The 12,021-nt window shown below is 35.1% G+C and overlaps 1 long non-coding RNA gene across 1 annotated transcript; it reads left to right on the forward strand.

The window, feature by feature from the left end:
- Positions 1–3,893: 3,893 nt before the first annotated feature.
- On the forward strand, positions 3,894–6,195 carry LOC120086283. Its single transcript, XR_005484181.1, has 2 exons — positions 3,894–5,611; positions 5,713–6,195. It is a non-coding gene; the product is annotated as an uncharacterized LOC120086283 (long non-coding RNA).
- Positions 6,196–12,021: the final 5,826 nt, after the last annotated feature.

The following is a 12,021-nucleotide window of genomic DNA, read 5'->3' on the forward strand; positions in this document are numbered from 1 at the left end:
ACTAAATTAAGACACTCTCAACTAATCATTACACCAGAATAACTCTTATTCCTATAACAATTAATCATCATTTATTTGGTTAAGAAATCATTAACTTGTTTAATAATTTTGCGTAAGTGTGACTCTTCATTTTAGACCCTAGAGTTCCGCCTCAATGAGCCAATCGAAGGAAAAAATCGATTAGGGTAAAAACTAAAGCGATCCTATCCATTTCTAGAGTTCTCCTTGATATTGACCTAATGCACAAACCATCCGTAGAGGGACGCTCCCAGGACACCTCGAGGCCGTGCAAGATGATCTCACGATGCAAACCAATGAAAGACACTGTGGGACATGTTGACACACATCCCTTTCCCACTTACTATAAATACTCTTTCCTAGGGCACCTCAAGGCCAAGCATGAGTCTCACAGTGTGAATATTAAAGGAGAAACGTGGGAGAAAATTTTGACATATCATATACATCTTTTCCTCTCGTTGAGTATTTTAACAACCTAGGGTTTAATCAACTTAGGAAAAATATGGCTAATTATTTTCACTAAATGGCCATTTAAGTTTGCCTAAAAGTAACACTTACTTTGGAAAGTTAAATAATTTTGATTAATATTCGTTAAATATTTTAACAAAATTAATCAACAAGTGCATGCTTACAGAAAATCTATCTAGTTCACCTTTCCAGGTAGGTTCCCAGGTAGGTGTGCGACGTTTCCGTCATCTTAAGTACCCCATCCTAGACAGAACTCACCTTAGACAAAAGGTCCCTTATAGATATGTTTGCTATAAATTTAATCTTTTATTGAAATCAATTTAATCCTATTAAACCGATTAAAAATTATCAATCTAATTTCTAATCTCATTAGAAATTTGTGAACTTATATCTATATGAACCATATTTTAAAAAAATGATTTTACCTAAGTTTGCATGCAACTCTGAGTTATTGATTTTAATTTAAATTTCATTTATTTATCTCTTATAAAGTAAATGAAACAAATTATAACCTACATTGCTTTGATCGACATACTTTATAAAATTAGAACGTTTATAAGATTACTTAAAGTAATGTTATGCATCATGCAATGTTCATTTCATTACTACATATACATAACACTTATATATAACAAATTAATGAAATCAAATAATATCCATTACATGCATACATTCAAACTATATATTATAACGATTATAATATAAATGATGCATGACTATTTTTTTTATGCATGCTAGCATATCATATAACACTTATATTATATGATGCATGAGCTTGTTATAAAATTAAATTATGCATATCATATATTATAACATTTATAATACAAATGATGCATGAATTATGCATAACCTATGGTAGGATTTAATTCTATATGATACACAATATGACATATAAAATAATTAAAATCATACATCATATATATAATTAAATTAAAAAAGCAATATTGAACCGACATTGACATCCTAAACATTAATTAAACTAATATAACAATTATATTAATTTAATTATTGAAAACACAATAAATAATTAATTATTACAAATTAATAATTAAATAAAAAGAAAAAACTGCAAAGAAACCTCTGGTCGGAGTGTCGCGAGGCTTTGATGCTAGCGTTGCGACACTGGCTTTTATGTTGTCGCAGCATTGCAACGCTGGGACAGGAGCGTCGCAATGCTGCGTGGCATAAAGCCTGTTTTACTTCGCCCATTCATCCGATTAGCTCTGTTCTTGCCCCAAAAAATCATTGATTCAAAGCTGGAGCTCCATCATGAATGACACGGACAATTATAGACTCGATTACATGAAATTAAACAAAACATCGGACAATTACAACTTTAAACAACTTTAAAGCAGTAAATTCTAGCCAATTTCAAATACATCCAATATGCAAAACTCATTCCATAAAAACATTCATCATACGAAAAATAATACAAAATGCACCCACCAATTCTTTAATTAAAATTATGAAATTTAATAAAAAAAAATTGGGATCCAAAACCTGGCTCTGATACCAAGTGAAGGGAAACCCATTGAAGGTTTACGCAGTGGAATGCGGGGATCGGTCCCAATTTTCGTTTTTCACAGAACTTACAAAAATTATAGAATTAAAAGAGAAGGATCATACATTTAATTTAAACTACAACATTCTTTAAAGAAAAAATGGAAGAAGAAAATACCTTTTAAGAACGAATTTCTTCAAAAACTCCCTCGAATGGATCTCTTTTTCCAAAAGAGACGCTACTAAATAGAGTCTCCTATATTCTCCTTAGGGTTTGAGAATGACAAGAAGTGTGGACTTTGTCTTAGGGTTTTGGAAGAGGGAAGCAAAAGGAAAGGAGGAAGAGGGGGAATTTTCTTCTCTGTAAACTTTTCCCAGTGCACACAACTCACAGAGAGAATTGTGGAAGAAGATGAATCAGCACCATTCGTTCTTCTACAACCCACGTAATTGACTGAGAGAACGAGGGGAGGGAGTTGTAACTCCTTCTCTTTAATTAATTTAAATTAAATTAATAATATATATATATATATATATATATACACACTATATGTTATATCAAATATAACATTTAGCCTATAGTTTTATATTGCATCAAATACGACATAACCTATAGGTTTTATTTTCTCTCAACAATACATGACATTTAATATAAATCACACTTATATTAGATTCACTTATATGAATCTCATTCATATAATTAATATTTGAATGATATTCAAATATTTAATTCCTCTCAACTTATTTATGGTATTTAATGTAAATAATATTTATATTAAATTTAATTACATGAATCTTATTCATATAATTAGTATGTGAATCATATTCAAATTCCTTTCATATTACCTATATTATAATGTATCAAATACATTATATTAATTATATCACATATATAATTAATTTAATCAATCATATATAATTAATTCCCTCAATTAATTTGAACACTTCAAATTAATCCAAAACTCATTCTCAATCAAATTCATGTTGAGCTACAGAGGGGACCTAATGGACCTGTAGATTGAAACTCCAACGTACTTGGATAATTAATTAAACTCTTTAATTAAATTACCCAACATTCATTAACTATCGGTTATTCCACTAAAGACCGAGAGCTACACTCTTTGCACTACAGATATATTTCTATGTCCATTGGATATAAGCAATCAACAGTGCGATGACCCTTCACAAATTGCTCGTAAGTACAATTGAGCAAAAATTACCGTTTTGCCCCTGTAGTTACATCTAACTCCTTAAGTACCACTGATCCCTCTAATGAACAATATGTCATGGTCCAATTATGACCAAGTCCCTCTCGGGCCAGGAGAGGGTGTGACCACTATGTTCAAACCCAAAATCAGCCTTTAAAGGAGCAATTTATTTATTTGCCCCAACATCGAGGAATGAGTGTATTCCGTTTTGTGTAGCTGTGTTACCAGCTTCTCAATTAGACAAATCCCCAAAGTGGTAGGCATATTAAGTTGGCAATCTAGCCACTCTCACTCATACAAATCAAAGGACTGCCTTCATGAGCAGGAGTTCACAACTCACTCAAGATTCAGGTCATGTCACCTATGGTCATCCTAGTGAAATGTAAGTCTCTATTATTAACGGTGTTATATAAAGAGACTAATCATTTTGTGATTCGGTCTTATACAAACTCTTTGTATAGGATACTCCCGTTCACATGTCTCTACATGAGTGATTAGGATCAGATCATTTATAGCACTTTACAACACTTGTAACACCTACAAAGCGGGTCGTATCCGTTGTGTCACCAGGATAAGGTATTCAACCTTATCCATCTACTACAGACCGTTTAGGTTATTATTTAAACAAAATCCACTTGTATGTCTCTACATACTTGTTTAAATTACATGAAATAACCTAGGATCTTAGTTTATTAGATTGAGTATATGCTTATAAAATAACACTTATTTTATTAACAACAATATGTTTATACAAAGTTTAAAAACTATGAGATTACAAGAGATTTATGACACTAATCCCAACACAAAGTGATAATTAATTGAAGTAAAAGACGAACTAAAACTCCAAATCTCTTCAATGAAATGAAGAACCTCCAAAAACGAATCTCCCATGTGATTAATCATATCGATTATCAACTCGCAATCATGAAAAATAGTGCAATCACCCACCTCATTCTAGCAAACTAACTTTAGTCTCCCCACTGTCGCATGCGCTTTAGCACAAAAATAAAATAAGCAACTTGAAAGGAACTCATACCCAATCACTTGACCTTGAAAGAACCAACAAGAAATACCAAGCCAATTCCTGTAATGTCAACCCCCTCTCAATGAGAGGCATCCATATACAGAACTAAGGTACCAGATCGACCAAAAAAACTCAAGAAAGACACGCCCTAACCGTCCTTCAACACCCAACCTCTATTAACCAATTGCTGAAAATCCATGTCCCTCCAGGTAGGAATAAGATCTTTCAAGATCCTCCTTGTCCTATATCACCCAAAGAGGGCATGCTCAGTGAACATTTCAGCCGACTTATACATTGGACAAAGAGGGGGAACATCAATATAATGTCACCAAAGATTAAGACGAGTCAGAAGGAAATTATGAAAAGCCCTCCAGATGAAATGCATGACCTTGGCCAGAACCTTTAAACTCCACGAATTCTTCCACCAACTGGACCTGCCGCACATATTCAACGAAGATCTAGAATCAATACACTGGAGAGCAACCACATACTGCTCTTAAACAAATATCCAACCCCAATGATCAAATGCCACCTATCTCACCACTCTAACCTTCATAAAGGAATGTTCAAAATCACATCCCAATCAACTGGGCTAAAAATAAATTATTGACAATAGCCTCATCCCACCTACAATCATGATCAATCAAAGAAGAAACAACCATCTCCAATCTCCCAAAATTCGACGTAACAGCTCGAAATGAAAGTGGATAAGGATTCCAAAGATCATAAAAAACCCATATCAAAACCTCATTCCCAATATCTTTCCTATAGACCATTTTCAGGAAACTCAGCCCCTAAACAAATCCCTTCCAGAAATAGGAGATGTTAGATCTTAACCATCGACTTTCTGCTTTTCATGGGTGTGTTGGTGAGGATCCACACAAACATCTCAAAGAGTTCCACATTGTGTGTGATGGGATGTGGCCCCATGGTGTGATTGAGGAGCAATTGAACTTGAGAGCCTTCCCTTTCTCCCTCAAGGATGATGCAAAGGATTAGCTCTACTATCTACCTTCTGGGAGTGACACCACCTGGACGGATCTGGAGAAGAAGTTCCTAGAAAAATTCTTCCCAACCTCCCCTGCAGCCAGAATCAAGAAAGAAATTTACAGTATTTTGCAAGATCTAGGGGAGTCCTTATACAAGTATTGGGAAAGGTTTAAGCGCTTCTACGCTGGCTTCCCCAACCATCAGATTTCATATCACCTCCTCATCCACTACTTCTATGAGGGTATGCTTCAACAGGATAAAAATAACATCGATACAACAACTGGTGGCATATTGGTGAATAAGACCCCCACTGAGGCCAAAGAGTTGATTTCCACCATAGTTGAGAACAATCAACAGTTCATTACAAGGGACCACATCACTCAGCCAACCACATCTACAATAGGTAAATTATCTTAAAGTTGAACTCGTTGAACTTTTTGCTCTTATGAAATAGGTTTTCTTTGCTAATGAGCTTGTTGTTGAGGTGAACTAACGGGGAATCAGCAAGGTGGCGGGTTGTACAATAACACCCATTGGAGAAATAAGAGATACTAAGGCCCAATCAAATTAGTATGCCTTTGGAGAACATGGTGAAGAGCCTAGCTGAATCCATCATGGAAATCCAAAAGAACTAGGAGCTATTCCAGCAGACCACTTCCAGTCACATCCAGAGTATGACTACTCAGATATCCCAACTGACCGATGCGACCAGTCGACTAGACACTCAGTATGGGAAGCTTCCTTTCCAACCTATGTCCAATGTGTGTAATGTTAGTGTCATCTCTACCGTTAGATGCATTAAGACCTTCCATATGCCTAACTTAGAGCCAGTGATTGAGTCAGTTGAAGTTGTAAATGCTTAGGATAGAAGACGTGGGTATGTTTTGATCCACCTCTTAATTTGAATTGTTACATACATGTTGTGATAAGATGAAGAATCATGCAACGGAAGCAATCAGAATCAATAAGTATTCTAATTACTTTTAATTTGATTTCTAAAAGCATGCAAAACCATATTTTCTAGAAGATGGTTTCAAGAACATCATACCTTTGTTGAATCCTACCAAATCCAAGATGCTCCTCTCGAATTCTCAGCTTCGACACCTTAGTGAACTACCAAGAGATCTTCTCTACTATTCTCAACCTTTAATTTGAGTGGTGGAACTCAAAATGAAATGAATTTGTGAAGGGGACTTGTGAGGGTTTGAGAGAGGAAAAAAATTATGCAGCAAATTCTCAATTTTTAACAAAAGACGTTGAAATTCGAATCAAAATTGAGGTGTTTTTATCCACCACATACATGCAATCCCTCAGATCACATGCTGAAAGACACATCAATTTTAATTTTGAAGTGGTCTAGGTGTTGCATTAAGAAGACAACATTTCAAGATTTCCAAAAATTGGAAATCTCCACTAAGAAATTAATTTTAATTTTAATTAATTCAAAATTAATTAAATTCATAAATTCAAAAAACCAATTTTTGAATTTTGAATGAAAATTTATTTTATTTTGATTAATTAAATAACAATTTAATATCAAATATTAAATTAATTCAACACCTAATTTGTACATGAATCATAATCATGTAATTAATATTTAAATCAATATTTAAATATTAAAACTTTCAAATTTCATTTAATTTAGATAAATTAAATGTTAATTATATCAAATATAATTATACAAACCCTAATTTGAAATTGAACAATTCAAATTCAAACCCTAATTTACAATTCGAACACTTCAAATTGAAATCCTAAATTCAATTTGAACACTTCAAATTGAAATCATTTCAAATTCATTCAATTTACTAATCCAAGGTGTTCATATTTTATGAGCTAGTAGAGGGACCTTATGGACCTACAGATCATGAGCTCCAACGATTTGAGATTAATTGGCCAAAACTCTTTAGACCGAATTAATCAATATTTGTTAATTACCGAATCGCATCACTATAGCTCAGTAGTTTCACTCTTCTCACTGTAGATATATTTGTGTCTATTTGATTTATCCATAATCAGTAAGTCGACCCTTCACAGGTTGTTCGTAATAATGGTTGAGTGAAAATGTTATTTTACCCCTGAAATTACATTTTGCTTCTTAAGTTTCACTATTCTCTAATGAACAATTGGTTCGTGATCCAATCACTAAACCAGATCCCTCTCAAGCTAATGAAAGAGTGGGGGCCCCTTGTTCAAGACTTGGATTCAGTACTTAAGAGAACAACCTTCCTTCTATCCCTAAATCGGGTAGGCATGAATCTCATCTTGCATCCTATGTCCTCAGCTATCTACCCGATCCTACCCCTGAAATGGGAGGCTTATTGAGTCGGCACTGTTGAGCCAACCCTCACCCATGCAAATATAAGGATAATCTCAAATAAACAGAAGTTCATAGTTAACTCAGGATTAAGATCGAGTTACCTAGGTTATCTAAGCGAAATAGTCAGTCTTAAATAGTAAATAATGTTATAAAGTAAGAGTGACTTATTTATTGGTCCGATCTTATGCAAACTCATTGCATAGGACACCCTCATTTCTCATGTCAATATATGAACGAATTAGGATCACTTCGTTTGTAGCACCTTACAACAAATTATAACAACTACGGAGTGGGCTGCATCCAATAGTGTTATCAGAATAAGGCACCCAATCTTATTCATATACTATAGACTGTTTTGGCTATTTACTCGAACTCGATCCATCTTTATATCTCCACATAAAGTTCAAGTATTCATATAATAACCATGGATCTTAGTTTATTGGATTTAGTTTTTACAACTTTAAAAAATCCAATAACAACTTTATTGAAAAAATGTTGAATAACATCTTTATTGATAATAGAAAATGTTTACTTTACAAACTGCGAGTTTTAGAACATACAACCCAACATGTTGCTCCTTTCTCTAGTAGGTTTTATGTTGCTAAGGAAGGTGTGCACAAGGAGGAGGTGCATTCTGTTGAGTCTCCAGGTAACAAGAGCCCTACTAAAAAGGGCAAGAAAGTATAGGTTAAGGTTCCTTTAGAAAGAGAGAAACAAGAGGAAGAGGTCAAGCAGGAGGTAGTCCTTCCAGGTAATCTACCTATTAAGCAGGAAGACCCAGGTACATTTTCTGTGCCTTGTCAAATAGGTACTAGGAAATTTGAATATCCATGTTAAATCTACGATCTGCAATTAATATTATGTTTGCTTCTATATATGTTGATTCTCAGTCCCACGTTCTGCACCTTGCTAATATTTTGGTGTAGTTAATTGACCATTTTGTTGTTAGGCCAATTGGTATGGTAAAAGATATGCTTGTTAAAGTCAGTGGCCTTACTTTCCCTTTTGATTTTTATGCCATAAATATGAATGTTGATTTTGCTTCTTCTGAGTTATCCGCGTTGTTAGGTCGACCCTTCTTAAAGACTGCTAAAACTAATATTGATCTTGATATAGGATCCCTAATCCTTAGGCATGAAGATAAAATTGAAATTATTTTTTGTGATTGATTCTCCTTCTACTACTTATCCTATATTTTTCAGTTTTATTATTTTTTAGGATAGTGGCCAACCCCTTAAGTTAGGGATGGAAGATGGTAACTCGATGGTATTTGATGGATTTGGATGAGGAAGCCGAGTGGGGTCGAGTATAGCGACCTTAAATAATTGCGCTACCTGAAGGCAGCCAAGATTTACGTTTTTTATTGCTTTCTTAGTTTAGGTTTCTTTTCTGGTTATTTTTATTTTTGCTGACTTAATTCTTCCTATGTTTTTTTATGTTTAGGTTTTTGGAAGAAGATGAAGAGAATTACTTTTTCAAGAGCCTTGCATCACACGCATCCATGTGCCAAAATCCAAGGAAGATTTCTATTTCCCTTTTATTTTGTCCCTTGCTTTTTATTCCTTATCACATTAGGGACAATGTTATATTTTAAGTTGGGGGTGAGGGATGTCCATGTTCTGGCTGGAGCCCTTGAGCATTTGAGCTCGGGCTATTTTGTTCGTGTGCTTGTATGCATGCTTGCTCATGTTGTGTGGTTCATTATTATGACTAGTCTATGACGCACTCCTTTGTATCTTGACTTGTATGTTTTTTTTTTTTTTTTTGCACTTGATAGTTAGTGTTAAAGGATCTTTTACCGAAGATTTCCATGAGCGCGTTCGGATCGCTCCAATTTCACAGTGACCGAAATACAACAATATACATTCAATGTACAATTATGCAAACAAACAGTAATTATTGGCATGCTATGAACAAGATATACCATGGGAGAGAGTGTCATACCAGTTGAAGACAATCTTCAAACTTTGGAACTCAATGCAGTGGAAATCTCCACCCAATCGTCAACGTAGCAGCACTCACGACTGCAACGGAGACGACACCACCAGAAAAGAGCCCCGGGTATTCTTGAAGTGAGAACTTAAAGCGTGGTCTTTGGTGAATTTGGTAGAGGAATGAGAAAGACCAGATCGTGTAGGCGATAAGCAAGTGGGAGGGAAAAAGGCGCTATCGTATAGCAAAATGCTTATCGTTTAGGAGAAGCTACACAATCGTGTAGATTTTACTGAACGATCATTTAAGAAAATGTATACGATCGTTTAGCTAACACGACACACTATACGATCGTTTAGGCACGAGATGGACGATTGTCTAAGCACAGAGCGACTATCATATAAACTCTCAAAATACTTAAGTAATCGTTTTTTATTCACCAGCGCGTTCCTCTCCTTTTTTCGGACGACGATTCAAAATGAAAACTATTTTCATTTTAATTCATCGGTTACAATAACCGACGCTGCCCCACTAACCCACGTCCAAACGTGATTTTTGGGTTAATAATCATATAATTAACCAACTAAAATATTAATAAATATAATCATATTATATTTTTAACCTATAGTTTGATATCACATATCTACTATAGTATTTTCTCCTCTACTTGATATAAATCATATTTATATCTAATTTCCTCCAAAATAATGTATCTCATACATGAACTTCCTCTTGTCAATTTGAACAATTCAAATTAACCCAAACACTAGTTTTCGACCTTATCCAAGCTACCTAGGGGACCTAATAGACCTGTGGCTCGAAGCTCCAACGGTTCGTGAATAGCTGATTAAACTCTTTAGCCATGAGATCCACCATCCGTTAATTGTCAGGCATTCCACTAAACACCAACAACTGAACTCTTCTTACCACAGATATATTTCTATGTCCATCGGATATAACCAATCATGAGTACGATGACCCTTCACAGATGCTCGTAAGTATAACTAGGTCAAATTACCGTTTTGCTCCTATAGTTACATCTCACTTCTTAAGTACCACTGATTCCTCTAATGAACAATACAACATAGTCCAATTATGTGTGAACCCTCTCGGGCAAAGAGAAGGTGTGTGGCACCATCGTTTAAGCCCTGGAATCAGCCTTTAAGGGAGCTATCTATCTATTTACCCCTGCCTCGGGGAAGAAGTGAATTCCATCCTGTGTAGCTGAGTTCTCAGCCCCTAAATCAGACGAATCCTCAAAATGGTAGGTTTGAATTGGCGACTTAGCCACTCACATCCATACAAATCAAATGACCGCCCTCAATGGCAAGAGTTCCCAACTTACTCAGGATTAAGGTCATGTTACCTATGGTCATCCTAGTGAAGTGAAGTCTCTGTCATGAATGGTGCTATATAACGAGACGTTAACACTTCGTGGTCAGGTCTTATATAAACTCTTTGTATAAGACACCCCTGCTCGCATGTCCCCAACGCGAATGATCAGGATCAGACCATCTGTGACAAGTCAGAAGTCTTGTGACGATTCCACAAAGCGGGCCGCATCCGTAGTGTTACCAGGATAAGGTTTTCCTCCTATATCCATATACTACAGACCATCTTGGTTATCACTCAAGACATGATCCACTTGTATGTCACCACATACATGCTTGAGTCACATACAAATAATCAAGGATTTTATGTTTATTGGTTTGTGGTAAAGCAAATAAAACAAGCAACTACGCAAATATACAATATGTGAAGTAAATATCATATATTATACAACACAAGCGTTGGTACAAACTGTTTACAAACTATAGGACACGAGACTTTAGGGCATCAACCCCAACAAGCACATGAACAAGTATAGGGAAAACCAATTGAGAGCCAATTAATGCCATTTCGAGGTGCTAAAACTTAATTAGAAAGACTTTGAACTCACTCTTGCATGAATAAGTCTAGAATTAGTTTTAAATTGTACTTCATTAATTGATTATGAACTGATTTCATTTTTTAGTGCAAGTTGAATTCTAAGAGATTGTTAAGACTTGAGAAATGAACCATGCAATTTAAGTGAGCATATCTGTTGTATAACTGTGTGCTTATTTCTACATTGCTCAAGGACGATCCAAAATTAAGTTGGGGGTGTTTGATAGCACTGAAAATGTGCTATCTTGCGCCACTTAATTTAGGATTGTTCTTGTATTTTACGTGTTTAATTGGTTATTTTATAGGTTTCGAGCATATTGAGGGTAGAACAAGACGTTATTAGAGACGAAATGAAGCTAAAACAAAACTTAATTGCATCAACCGGGAAAGAGAATCCCAAAATTACCATATTGTCGCTAAAGAGAGCATAGCGCTACGCTCAAAGACAAAATGTTCGATTTCGAGAAAGGCACACAATGCCATGATGCTCCAAAGTCACCGTGCATATAAAATTCCGTCAGCGCCATGGCACTATCCCCAACGTTGCGATGCTATTAAGATTTTTATAAATAGATCTTTTGCTCCCTAGGTAAAAAACACTCTAATATCTGCCGATTGGAACTCAAATTCTATTT

This window comes from Benincasa hispida, chromosome 9 (genome assembly GCF_009727055.1).
Source record: "Benincasa hispida cultivar B227 chromosome 9, ASM972705v1, whole genome shotgun sequence".
Taxonomy (NCBI): Eukaryota; Viridiplantae; Streptophyta; class Magnoliopsida; order Cucurbitales; family Cucurbitaceae; genus Benincasa; species Benincasa hispida.